Source organism: Anoplopoma fimbria, chromosome 11 (genome assembly GCF_027596085.1).
Source record: "Anoplopoma fimbria isolate UVic2021 breed Golden Eagle Sablefish chromosome 11, Afim_UVic_2022, whole genome shotgun sequence".
In the NCBI taxonomy this organism is placed as follows: Eukaryota; Metazoa; Chordata; class Actinopteri; order Perciformes; family Anoplopomatidae; genus Anoplopoma; species Anoplopoma fimbria.
The window spans coordinates 20,291,850-20,305,172 of NC_072459.1; positions in this window are offsets into that span (position 1 = coordinate 20,291,850).

Genomic DNA, 13,323 nt, shown 5'->3' on the forward strand with positions numbered 1-13,323 from the left:
CGTCCACTGTCGTCCTATTCGGTTACAGCCGTTTTTGTTGCTTTCAAAATCTTAAATATCCATTTTCTCCACTGTTATTCATCTTTTTTTTTATCCTGGCCTCTCCTCGTCCTAACCCATGTGGTCCTGAAATCAAAGCCCTTCGTTCCACTACTTTCCTGTTTCAAAACAGGACGTGCTCTACTGTCTAATTTTCTTGTCAATTATTACAATGACCAGTGGGATGTCTATGCCATTTAGTGAACCCTTCAAATTGTTGTGACCAAATCTCAATCTCAAAAATCTCATCTGTTTTCTTTTTTTCTGTTCCACTACTTCTTACCTGTCTACTTTATTTTGTATTTTATGTAAGCATCTTTCTTTTGTTGCACTATCCCAATGCTGTTTCTGCTTATTCCCCGACAAACTATGCTTTTCCCCTCCGATTTTAAAAGTATAATATTTATTTACACATATTCTCTCCTGAACTCCTATTTGACTAACTTGTGTACTTTCTCATTTCCCTAGATTCCAGAATGAGCCAATTCTGATTCCTGGATTAGCAAAACATAAATATACAGTATTTCAATCGTGTGATATCCACTCCCTAGTCTAAATCAGCAACTTCATGATGTACATGATTCCGACCGCTCTCACAGGATGTTTCTTGGACATATAGGGATTTTTGGAGTTACATATTTCTTTCTGACATGATATGAACTTTCTGAGAGCTAGATAAGGACTACAATTAACAGCTATTTTCATATTTGATTCATTGATAACGTAAAAAAAAAGGAAATAGGCAATGCCTATCAAAAGTTCTCAATGTTCAAGGTGACAACTCCGAATAACTTGTGTTCTCTGACTGACAGTTTACAATGATTCGAAACAGAAAAAAGCAGGAAACGCCGTTTTGTTAAGGAGTTGAGCCACTGATTAATTATTAGTTTTAAATCCCATGGCCTTTCACAGAGATTTTGACACAAGTTCCCTCATTAAAACAGTAACAAAGAGATTGATAGTAACACAGGATCTATGTTACTAATGTTCTAATATTGTATTTGTATGTGTCTTTTTACTATGAGCTTAAATGATTCAATTATCAGGTTTTCAGGAGAAAAAAGCTTTAACATTATGGGTGATGATTGATAAACATAATGTTCAATCAATTAGGAAAAACCTTAAAATGTTATATATCAGCATGTTATGCTTAATCACAGGCTGTTTTGCGTGAAAAAATGTTTTGTCAAAGACATAAAAAATAAATTATGTAATGTTTCTCAAGATTAAGTGTGGTAAGGATTAGGTTATGGATCAGGACAAACCTTAAGGCCAGTTAGTAGCTTTAAAACCATATTCCCAAAACAAAGTAGTTCATAAGCAGTAAAACTGGTGTTTTCAGGGGTTTGGGGAATTCTGGGACACCAGGGCAAGTGTCCGCGCCAGCAGGTTGTAAACCAAACCTGGGAGCCAGCTCTTTTTTTCAAGAAAGAGGTTAACAGTCTTTATATAATAATAAAGTCAATGAAACAGATGGATGGAGGGACGCCAAATGGGGTGGGGGGGCAGAGACGAGATGACAAGCTGACAGAGTTCAGTGGATGAGAGGAGACATTTGGTGATTGGTCGGGCTTAGAGGATTACTGACACAGCTGAACGGCCCGAGAATCTCCATCAGCATCATCACTCTGTCTTTGTTTGTCTCCATAACTCGTCTCTACCGAGCTGCCATCCGATGAAGTGAGAGGATGTAAACAAGTTGATGATGCGGTGCAGGGATGTCTGGGTTCTCCATCAGCAGAGGAGGTGAGTTTGGAGAAGGAGGCCCAGACGTTGTTTGGACGTTGATTTTACTCTTTATTTTTCTGTGGTTTTAATTGTACTCAATTTTTGTCTTGAAAAATAACTTAATAGTCGTTTTTCACTTTTTTGAGTGGGAAAAATGTATTATCAATCATGAAAAAAAAGTCATGTAATGTTTCTTAAAAATACTGTACATTAGCAAAAAAATATTTATTTGCATTTATAGTGAAGTAGTAGGGGAAAAAAACTGGTCAATTTGTAGCTACCTTTTCCGGTGAATAAGAAATAAATGCAGAATACCAGTATTGCTTTTATACCATGTGACTTTCAGACAGGCTTGCTGGATTTAATCCTTTCTGCTGCTCTGCTCCTTAATGGATTGATTATGTAATTCCATATGGATGGGGAAGGGAGGGTAAATCGGATGATAAACCTCCATTAAAAGGACTGCAGCAATTTTATAAAAGATTTTAAAAGAAGTGTGAAATGATGAAAATTTGGACTTTATTTTTAATGCTGGCATTTGATTGTTGGAAGCATGTGTGTTCTTCTAAAGTTAAAGAGGTGAAAAAAAATAGTTTCAAGATGTTTTTCGTGGTTTGTTTAAGGTTTAGCATATCCTTTAAATCATATTCAAATAAAAAAGAGGTAGTCATTAATATCTCCTTTTCGGAAATATATGGGAATTGCCACCAGGTCACCAGATTTAAAATTGTGAACTGTGACCTAAAAAGTTTGTCCTTTGCTTGCTTTCTTATTTCCAGGCTGACTACAAGGCTTGGCAAAGAGGACAGCAGACTCAAACTACCAATCTTCATTCAACTTTCCTCACTTTAACAACCAGCAGCTCTCCTTCCTCTTGCTCTCCGGGGAAAAACTATGAGTCTCCTGTTTCTGGCCCCTCTCGTCTTCCTCCTTACCCTTTTTTCCCCGCCGTCCCTTTTTCCATCCGTCGATTGCTCACGGTTGTGTCCGCAACACTGCATTTGTTACGAGCAAGCTGAACTGGTGGACTGTCGCAACCGCGGGTTCAAACACATCCCCAGGGGCCTCCCGCATGGCACCTGGCTGCTGGAGCTGGGAGGAAACAATCTGACCGAGATTGGCACCCGAGCCTTCACCGGACTGTGGTCCCTGAGGGTGCTGGTGCTGACCAACAGCCAGTTACAAGAAATGCAACCACATGTAGGAACGAAGGGACGATTGAAGTTTAAAAGGCCACATTTTAAGGAAAATTAGCACTTGAAACATTTTAAACTTTCGAAAGATTGTAAAAGTTGATATTTGCTTGGGAAATGTATGAGAGTTGTAGTTGAATCAATTAATGAGTTAATGGGTAAATTGAAGTCCTGAAAGGAAACTCAAAATGAAAAGCAGCTGAACCGTCACCTGAAGCCTAAGAGATACAACCAGTTGAAATGTAATTGACCTATAACAATTGGAAGCCATTGCCTTATCAGTTCAAGTGTAAACTTTGAAACCAGTTGAAATGCCATTTTTAGAACAAGGTATAAAAGCTCTCTCAGTTGGAAGGTGGAAGTGCTGAGCACTTAAAACAGTTTAATTTCTGGAGTATTGTCACTGAAAGCAATTAAACGCTTTTAAAATCTTAGTAATTAGAGATAAAGCTGTTTGAAATGTTGACTTATGAACATTGAAAGCCATTGCCTTATCAGTTAAAGTGTAAACTATTAAAGCAGTTGAAATGCCATAATTAGAATAAGGGATAAAAGCAATGTAAACGTCAGCTGAAGTGGAAGAGCTGAGTGCTGAAAACAGAAGTGTTATTGCTGAAAGCAGTTGAACTAGACTGGGACTTTTCCTTGGCATGTTCCAGGCACATAACTTGCCAAAGATGTTTGACACACTTGTACATATATGGCTTTTTCAAACATGGACAAAGCAATGTTAGGCGATTTGAGTGTTTTTTCTTTCTTCAAGATGTATCAGTGTTTATACTACAAATATATGTCGCCCAATGCATCCCAGAGCACCCAGCCAAGTGCTCAGCTCTTTCCACTTGTGATCCAGTGGCCCAAGTTGTATTTTAACAAGTGTAAAGAAGGTCAGTGTACACTCTGAAGCAACAGTTGAACAGTAAGCATTGAAAGCAGTTGAAGTGAAGGAATGAAACGTAAAGGGGAACAGAGGAATGGAGGAGGAAATGCAGATATAAAGGATTAAAAAGGAAGGGAGTAATGTTAAAAAGTAGACCTGGGGTCAGTGCAGTAGTTAAATACATGCTTTTCTTTGTCGTTCTCTTTTTCTCTCCACAGGCATTTTTCTCCTTGTCCTTCCTGGAGAAGCTGGATCTCAGCTGGAACCTGTTAACAGCTCTACCTGTCGACTTCTCAACCAGTCTATCTGCTCTCAAAGAGCTGCGACTGGAGCACAACAACTTAGACCATATATCTGGAAACAGGTACCTGTCTGTCCGAAGTACAATGGAAGTCCATCTCTCTATCATTATCATACCTCATAGTTAACCTCCTCCGGCTCCTCAAAGGAACTGGAACTGGATTTCTACATTTTTAACAGGGTGGACGGACTGAGTTTGTTTGTGTCCACCTGCAACGAGCTAACCGCCCAACCAGTTCTCATTCCAAGTACGTGAAATATTGGCCAATGCTCCTTGGCGTCTGACACCAACGCCGAAAGAACTCTGTGTTTACCGTGTTTAGCTCATTCATGTCACACCAGGCTCGCAATTAACTCCATTGTAAACACACATCCTTATTTCCCTCCACACAGGGCAGGAAGGAGGGCTTGGTGGAAGGTTCAAACAAGCACAGGACATTTATTCCAGGAGACCGTTGTTCATGTCACATGCCAAACTACAAGTAAACATTGTCATTTAGTGACGTGAGTCATTAGTGACATGAGTTGTTAGTCCCTAGTAAAGAGACTCGTCAAAAAAGAACCCGAGTTTTTTCTCCTTTCCACACAGAGCAGTGTATTCAGCTTTTATCTCTACCTCCCTGTCTCTGTGTCTCACCCTGTAACTGTCTTTCTTTCCTGTCTTCTAGCTTCGAGCATCTGGACAACATGGAGAAGCTGGACCTCAGCCATAACCAGCTGGTGGCGGTTGGCTTCGGCGTGTTCAGGGGCCTCTCGAGGCTCCGACAGCTCTACCTGCACAACAACAGACTGACTGTGGTGCAGCAGGGGAGCCTGGACATGCTGCCTGGACTAGAGGTGCAATAAATGAGACTCGAATTACTGTTTGTATACCAAGTTACACATATGCCAGTCTGTCTGATTACCGGTCTGTATTACTAGGTGCTCCTGCTGAGCAACAACAACATCTCGCAGATCGACAACAATGCTCTGGCTCCTCTCTACAGCCTGGCCGTCCTCGCTCTGGATGGAAACAACCTGCATCACCTCAAGTTTAAGACATTCATATGCCTTCATACGACGGCCACACACATCCAGCTGTCAGGTTTCCAGTATCTATACTAATTTAGACTGTTTGTTGTTGACCATTTGAAGAGATACCACACTTGCTTACAATAGGAATTTGCACAATAAAAAGTCAAACAATAAAATGTCAAGATGAAATGAAAAATTTCCTGTTTAACCCCTTTAAATCACATCCCAAACATATTGTGCATGCAAAAAAATGACAAAAAAACCCCTTTTTTGTGTGTTTTTATAACAAAATCCCATTATCTTTGCTTCCTGTAAAAAATATATGACTTGTGTTTATATAAACCCAACCAATTTCAACCAGTAATATCATGACATCCATCCATCAATTAATCTGCAACTTTTAGCGACAAGGGAGTTGTTTGTGGTGCCACAGTCCTCTGTAGCTCTGTATCGTGCAACATTCTGACCCCGACCATTTTGAAGTAGTCCAATCGAAAGCCATGGATTTGACTCTGGTCTGGTCAAAGTCTTCTATGGGTATCGTGGCCTATTCTCGTAACCTCCTTCTTGTTGCACCACCAGGCAACCCGTGGAGCTGCGACTGCGACCTGCACCGCGTCTTCAGCAAGATCCTGCACGTTCGCCACCTCCACATTGACGACTACCGCAACGTGACGTGCCAGGATCCGCCGCAGCTGGCCGGGGCCTCGCTGGCCTGGGTGGACAGCCGGCTCTGCGTCGCGGAGACGGCCACCGTGCTCGTCATCACCGGCACCGTGCTGGTCACCGTGGTGGCGGCTTTGGTGATGGCGGAGAGGAACAGGAAGAGGAACAGCGGGAAGAACTGGGACACTGAGTCACAGAATCAAACTAATACCTAACAATATGGAGACCCTGTGAGACGGAAGGGTGAACTTCCAGGTCCCTCTAGTGACAAGGAGGCAAGATGGCCGCCACAGTTGGACGATTACTTGAAAGAACAAATTACCCTTTTCCTTTGGTATTAAAACAGGCAATAGAGTGTATATGCCTGGAAGGCCTGAAGGACACTTGTTTAAGTTTTCACTTTATAATATAATTTCCAAACCTTTAAATCCCCTAAGTGATACATTTTATTTCAAAGGTTTTTGTTTTCGTAGAAAATTGATAGATTAAAGAGAACATCAATGAAATCTACGCTTTCTTTTCAGTCTGTTTTTATAACATCACTTGGAGCCAAATTTAGAAATGTTTAAATACTACACAGTTTTTAATATGAATTAAAGTGTGTTTTATGTGCATGCAGTGTGATTAAAAGGTATCAATACATTTGTTTAGCCAATCATCTAAGGCTCATTGGATGATATTCAAACCTAATAGAGCTAATTGGTACAGGTACAATCTAATGTATGTATCTAGACAGCTTTTGTTTCAGACCATTGCCGCTGAAAAGGATCAACGATCAATGAAAAGAAGTAAATATTTCTTAACATGGTAAAAACTGAAACCCACCAACAGGGATGAAGAACAGTAAGGGAATCGAGGAAAGCAGCATAGACCACAGTCATACTTTTTTTTCAAATATTGTGAAAATAATGTTCCCTTGTATGGGTCAAACTCCAAGAACACTGGATACGACATTTCCCATAATGCAACTCATTAAAGTCTGTCATTAGACTTTTATCAGTTACTGTAGCCAGAAGCATGTGGTTGTTATAACTCACAGTAAATGTAACTTGCTTTGCATTACCTCAGAGTATTTTATGATTGACATCAGCTTGGTTGTTATTTTGCACATCCATTAAATGTGTCTCCCATCCTGTGTGCTGACCATCATGTCAATTTCTCTTCATGGTTGTCAAGGTTGTTGATTTCAACAACATTAGTGACAATAGCTCGTGACTGTTAAACATCCAAATATATTTTTAGCATTTATCATCACAGTCCGACAAACAGTCAGCTCTGGACAGAGTTCTTTATGACGACCATATGTCTTTGGACAGCACAGGGGATTACTGCTGGATGGAGGGAAAGAGAAAGAGAGAAACAGTCCTATTGAGGTCAAATGCCAGATGTCAAGAAGATTACCGCTGAACTGAGATACATTTATTAGATGTCTTTGTGTTAGGGGCGGGGTTAAAGAATGATACAGAGCCCAGACATGCCGAACAGCAGAGGGACATTCTGTTGTTCTTGCTTTGTGCCCTCCATTGTCGTGCATCTTTTTGTTTTCATATAGATTAGGATGTTAGGATGTTATGTCACAATCACATCAGAAAAAAAACAAAGACAAAAAATGTCAAAGAATTATTACAGTGCAGCTCAGGCCGCATGTTTCGGTCCTTTCAGCACTGAGTTTGTGTTACTGCAGTGTGTTCCTAAATAGTCTCTCTTAGTGCCAGATCGTACTCTACAGCCTTTGTAAACTTGGAGCACTGTTAGAATAAACCGTACCATGGCAGCAGAGCATACTCTGGACACTCAGGCAGAACAGTGAACGAGTGTCGAACAACTGGACAGTAGGTCCCAACATTTAAATGTATCTCTGTACTATAATTTCACTTATAGCTTTAAGGACCATGTCAAGTATCATTTGTAAATAGTTGCCCGAACTCAGCCCTGCCTGCCAGGCTCGGGTCGGGAATCCAAACTCTAGCCTACAACTCCAAATCCTTTACACCCATTTCCTCTATATTTAACATGTGTAGAAAGAGAAAGCCAGACATTTTGGTTTAACAAACAGGATTACGATTTGAAGGGATTTACTGATTATCCAGCAGATCAACGTTACTCCTGAACTCAGTTGCACGGTTTACACATCATTCAACTCTAAACACCACTCCCTGGTTAATGTTAGCAAGGCAGCTGAAGACGATGTGAATAAGACAACTTTGAACTACCAGGTGAAACATTTTGGTGGAGGCTACCCGCCCCCCCGCACCTTAAGCCCTGTGGCAAGCTAACGTTAGCACATCTTGAACAAGTCCCTCCATGGAGAGACCAAACTGATATTAGGCAGCCAACCTAGCTGGAATACCCAAAACTTAAAATACTTTATCCCTACAGAAAATTTGAGATCCCAGTGTTATTAAACCAGAGGCTGTGCATCACTGAAAGTTCAAGGGAAGGACAGATTATGACATGAATGGAGACAAATTCGTCCCCTTTGTCTCTCTTTTAGCTAACAGGTTTTAAAGCTAAACAGAGCAGGATGGAACAACAGGGATTAGAGGGGGATTTACTTTTTTCACTGTCTGACTCTTATACTGGTTAAACATAACCACCTCTCTTCTAATTCTCTCCACATATCCCCCGACAGACAGCAGCCAGACAGCAAGGTGGGTAGTGTGTGTGTGTGTGTGTGTGTGTGTGTGTGTGTGTGTGTGTGTGTGTGTGTGTGTGTGTCTGTGTGTGTGTGTGTGTGTGTGTGTGTGTGTGTGTGTGTGTTATGTTATGTGTATATTTAAGTAGAAACAAAATATAGTTGACATTTCATTTGTTGTTAGACATGACATGTAATTTAGCGGACGAATGGATGTAGTCTTCGAACATGTGATTGAGACATAAATCTGTGTCTACCAGGGCCAGCTGAGAGATATCCTGTTCAACCCAATCGTCTTCAACCAGGTGCTGGTGAACCAGGGCTCGGCCTACGACAATGATGGCGGGCGTGTTCACCGCGCCGGTCGCTGGCGTATACCAGTTTGTGTTTGCCGCCCAGCTCTGCCGAGGAGACCACAACAACGCCTGGTACTTCATGGTCAACGGGAACGCAAGGATGGCCTGCCATGCTCAGGTACACGACACTAAACTAGACTACAAAAAAGTGAGAGTGAGCGTAAAAGAAACAAGTAACAAGACTTTACTAAATTAAACAAGAAAAAACAAAAGGACATGACTAAATTATCATGGTAATCAAGTCAAAAGGATGGTTGCTATGCACTGGAAGACATTACTTAACTCTAAGAGAAAACCGAGTATGTAATAAACTAAATATACATTTTTGTTTGAAACATTCCAAAAAATTAACAAACATGATTAGCACAATGTGAAGAGACATGTATCTATAATGGTTCCGGGAAAGAAAAAGCCATTAATTGTCAACAGTGACCACCACATGATGAAAAAGACTAAAGTGTGCCAGACTCAACAATAGACTAAAATAATAAAAACTATATCACACAAAACTAAACAACTAACTTTAGAGTAAAAACTAAACCTGGCCTTAATAGATCACACTGGACAAAAGTTAAATGAACCAGTTTAGGTTGTATGCCTCCTCCAACCAGTAATGTTGCAAAATGTCAGCATCTGAACATTTTATCCAATTACACATTTGTGTGAAATTGTCATAATTAGCATATGAGTGCTTTAGTTATGGCCAAAGGATGTGAGGTCATAGGGACCTTTGACCACCAAATTCTAATCAGTTCATCCCTGAGCGCGGGTGGACATTTGTGCCAAATTTGAGGAGATTTGATCAAGGTTCCTGAGATATCAGGAATATGGAAAGAATGTGAGGGTATCATGACCTTGACCTTTAACAATCAAAATGAAATCAGTCAATCCTTAGGTCCAGGTGGATGTTTGTGCCAACTTCGTAGCAAATCCCTCTAGGCGTTGCCAAAATATCCATTTCACCAAATGAACATATACACATAGGTTTGAACGGATATACAACCCGAAACATAATGCCTCCCATTAAAAAAGGCAAAAACATGAGACACCTCCTTGACAGCTGAGCTAATTCAAGCCACTGATGGAAACCATGACATGTGGTTGAAAGTTCCACGACCTTTACATGACACTAGACAGCTAAAATTAGCAAAACTATATTGCACATCATTGTCTGAAGCAAAAGTATCAACATCTGGTTTAGGAAAATGAAAACAAAGCAAATGAAAAACCAAACCAAAATTAGACAAACTTGTATTCCCTAGTAAAGATGATGAGGATCTAAAATAAATAAAACCATGGATGCTTTTGATATTCAATAGCCGAGCTGAACGTCCTCCTGTCCCCTAGGTGTCCGGTCCTGACACGACCCTCAACACCTGCTACTACATGGAGGAACTGAAGAAAGAGGACCAGGTGTGGATGAAGCAGAACGTGGGGAGCTGCGCCTGGGCCAGCACTATCTCCAAAACCATCACCTTCTCCGGCATCCTGCTGGCTCGGGAGGGCGTGTCCACGCTGGGAGGGAAGTATGGCTCTGGAAGCTCCTGTCCACTGCCCAGCATGGCCCACCACAGGGACACGGTGTCCAGCTCGGCCGGAGGGCCTCCTTGTCTCAGGTGGCCGTCACTCTGCTGCTCTGCCGCGTCCTCTTGGATAAGCTTTTATTTGAATTTATTTGACACTTTGCACAGTTCTAACTTGACTACCTTGGACCTGGTATTTGTCTTCGAACTTACAGCTCAGCAGCTTGGCCACGGAGTGACACACTTATGGAGAAGACACTAGTAACCATGAGAAAAAAATTAACAGACAATGTTCAGTATTACCAGTTATAGCATGTAAACAGAATAAAGATTATTCATGCCATTGGGAATTTTGCGCAATAATACGCAAAATTGTGAAATCTTTTTTTTTTTTATCATAACATTTGAGGAGAATTTCAAGAAATATAACAAAATTGCCTAACCTAGCTCTAACGGTGAATAATAAATGTGATTCATCTGCAGTCGCAAATTTGACAGCGGTGCAAATGTAAGACCTTATTTATGCACAGATCACACAGTCATGTAAACTTTCCAATATGGCACTTGTATCTAATGGACATGTGGCCAACTTTCAGTGCCTTTTCATATCTAAACATTCTTCTTCATGAATAGTTTTGTTTTCTTGTGTCAAGGCGAATATTAAGGGGAGTTTCCAGTTTTACTGCTTGCATCCAGTTATGATCCCAGTCAGTACTGGAGCATTATTTTGCATGGAAGCGCACCCTGATGTACTTTGTGATTACATTAGTGTATAAGAAATCCAAGTGACAGTAATAAAGGAGACATACTTAATTGTACGATAAGTCTGTGTTAGCTGCTGCCTCACTGCACAGTCATCTGTCCAAATCGACGTCTGACAGCATATTTCAGGTTTTTATGACAACAAAAAAATGTCAAATCTGGGTTTAAAAACACATTATATTTAGATTGACAATGGTCAATGGTTGTTTCAATGTCAGAGTTGTGGATTTTGCTTTATTGGTTATTCTTGTTTTGTAATGGTATGTAAGAAAGTTTTGTCGTTTATTCATGGTAGTTACATTGTTGCGTTTCTTACGTTAAGTAGTTATTGTTTGACCACAAACCATGATGTTTTTTTCTAGTGGAGTTTTGGTGCTACGTTTCCACAACGACGCCATGGGTCGGGACTGTAACAATGGTATTGTACCTTTTAGAGGGCAACACAGGTTAAGTGAGTTGTGCATGTATGCTATGTTGTATGAGTTGTGCTAAGTTAATAAAACAGCGTAAACAGCTGGAAAGGCTTTATCCGTCCATTCTGTATAGTTAGTGGAAGACAGAACAGAATGAAACAGGGACGGCGTTATCAACTGGACGGTCGTATGGCGGCCAACCAGACCAGTGGGGCATGCTCACATCCACTAACATGCACTTACAGCAAAGGAGAAGCTCATATTCCAACACACACAGATGGAGAGCTATTTCCTTCTATGCTCAGCGAGACATTTCTCCAATCCATATCTTTATATAGCAAATAGTTGTTTTTCTTATATATTAATGCACTGAATCCAATATATTGCAGCTTAAACCAAATGGTTTTGTTGTCATAGTTCCCAAAAACTGTATGAATAAAACCTTAACTATCTTCATGACCAAACACCACTGAGGGTCAAAATATATTTCCTTTTCATGTAATTTTGAGCAAACTGAACCTCTAAACCTCTGCCAGTACCCCTGTCATGTACATCTCAATCTCTTTCTTTTTTTTGGCTGCTTTTACCTGGCCTCACCTCATCACCATCCCTCTGATGTTTACCCCCAGTTTAAAGTCAACTGCTGAGTCCCTCTTCGCCTGCAGAGGGGGCTTCCTTTCAGCTAACAGAGCCTCCTCTGTGTCTGAAACCGGAGAGGTCAGCATTCCTCTGCCAAGGCCTCAAATAAAGACCCGAATTCTATGCAAAAAAAGAATCCAGATTCCCGCTGGGACTGCAACCTATCCTGGGGCAGCTGCCTCCCTCCAAGGTGTACAATCAGTGTCTTTGTCAAGCCAAGCTGATGCCAACAGGCTGAGCACCGGAGCAGGTCCATCCGGCAGCCCTCAGTCCTGCTGCCGGAGCTGTGCAGAAGGGTCTCCCTCGCTGTGGAAAAACTGGATTATTGGGGACAAAATCTTATCATCATCAATGCAGGATTATCAGGTGTTTCTTGACGGATTATGGATGTTAAAAAATCTTCCTTTTCAAATTGGATTCAACAGAACGCATGAAAGCTCACCAGCTCTTTGGGATTGCCCAACAACCATGAGGAGTCTCCACTGTCTGAGAGGTAGGCCACAGTCATTCATCTTTTCTGACCAAGACACAGTACACGCTGCCCAGTGAGGTGAGCCTGGGATATGTTTTCAGACCAGATATTTTCAGATTTTTGGGCAAAATGTCACAGTGCATGTCAAAGTAGTTCCTGATCCAGACTGAGCTTTTTAAGCAAACAGGGACACCCAAAGTCCTGATTAAGCTCCTAACCCAAAGTGAAGACCCTCTCTGGGATTTGTCTCAGTTGCATCTTTTTCTCTTCCCCGCACATTCACACTCTCTGTGTCAGTTAGGAACAGCCCTTCCGAGAGATTAAACAAGCATTTCTGAGAATTTGCATTAATCTCTCAGACAAAGTCACTTTACAACTGGTGAATCTGTAAAGAAAACGCTCCTTTAATTCAAGTTCTAGGGGGGCAGTCAGTGAGTCACTCAGGGAATTAGTCAGAATTCAAATGTTAGACCACTTAACATGCTTTATTTCAGCATTCAAAATAATTAAAAACATCTCAATTTATTATACATATACAAAATAGGTACAGATCCTTGTGGTGTTTCCCCCCCTATGGGTGTGTCTGTCTGCATTCTCTCACAAACTCCTTACTGATGGCTCTCATTCTGTGCATTTGTGAAAAAAATATTTCCAATTTTTTTGAGAAAATTCACCCTTCGCACAAGAAAACAAGAAACAAACT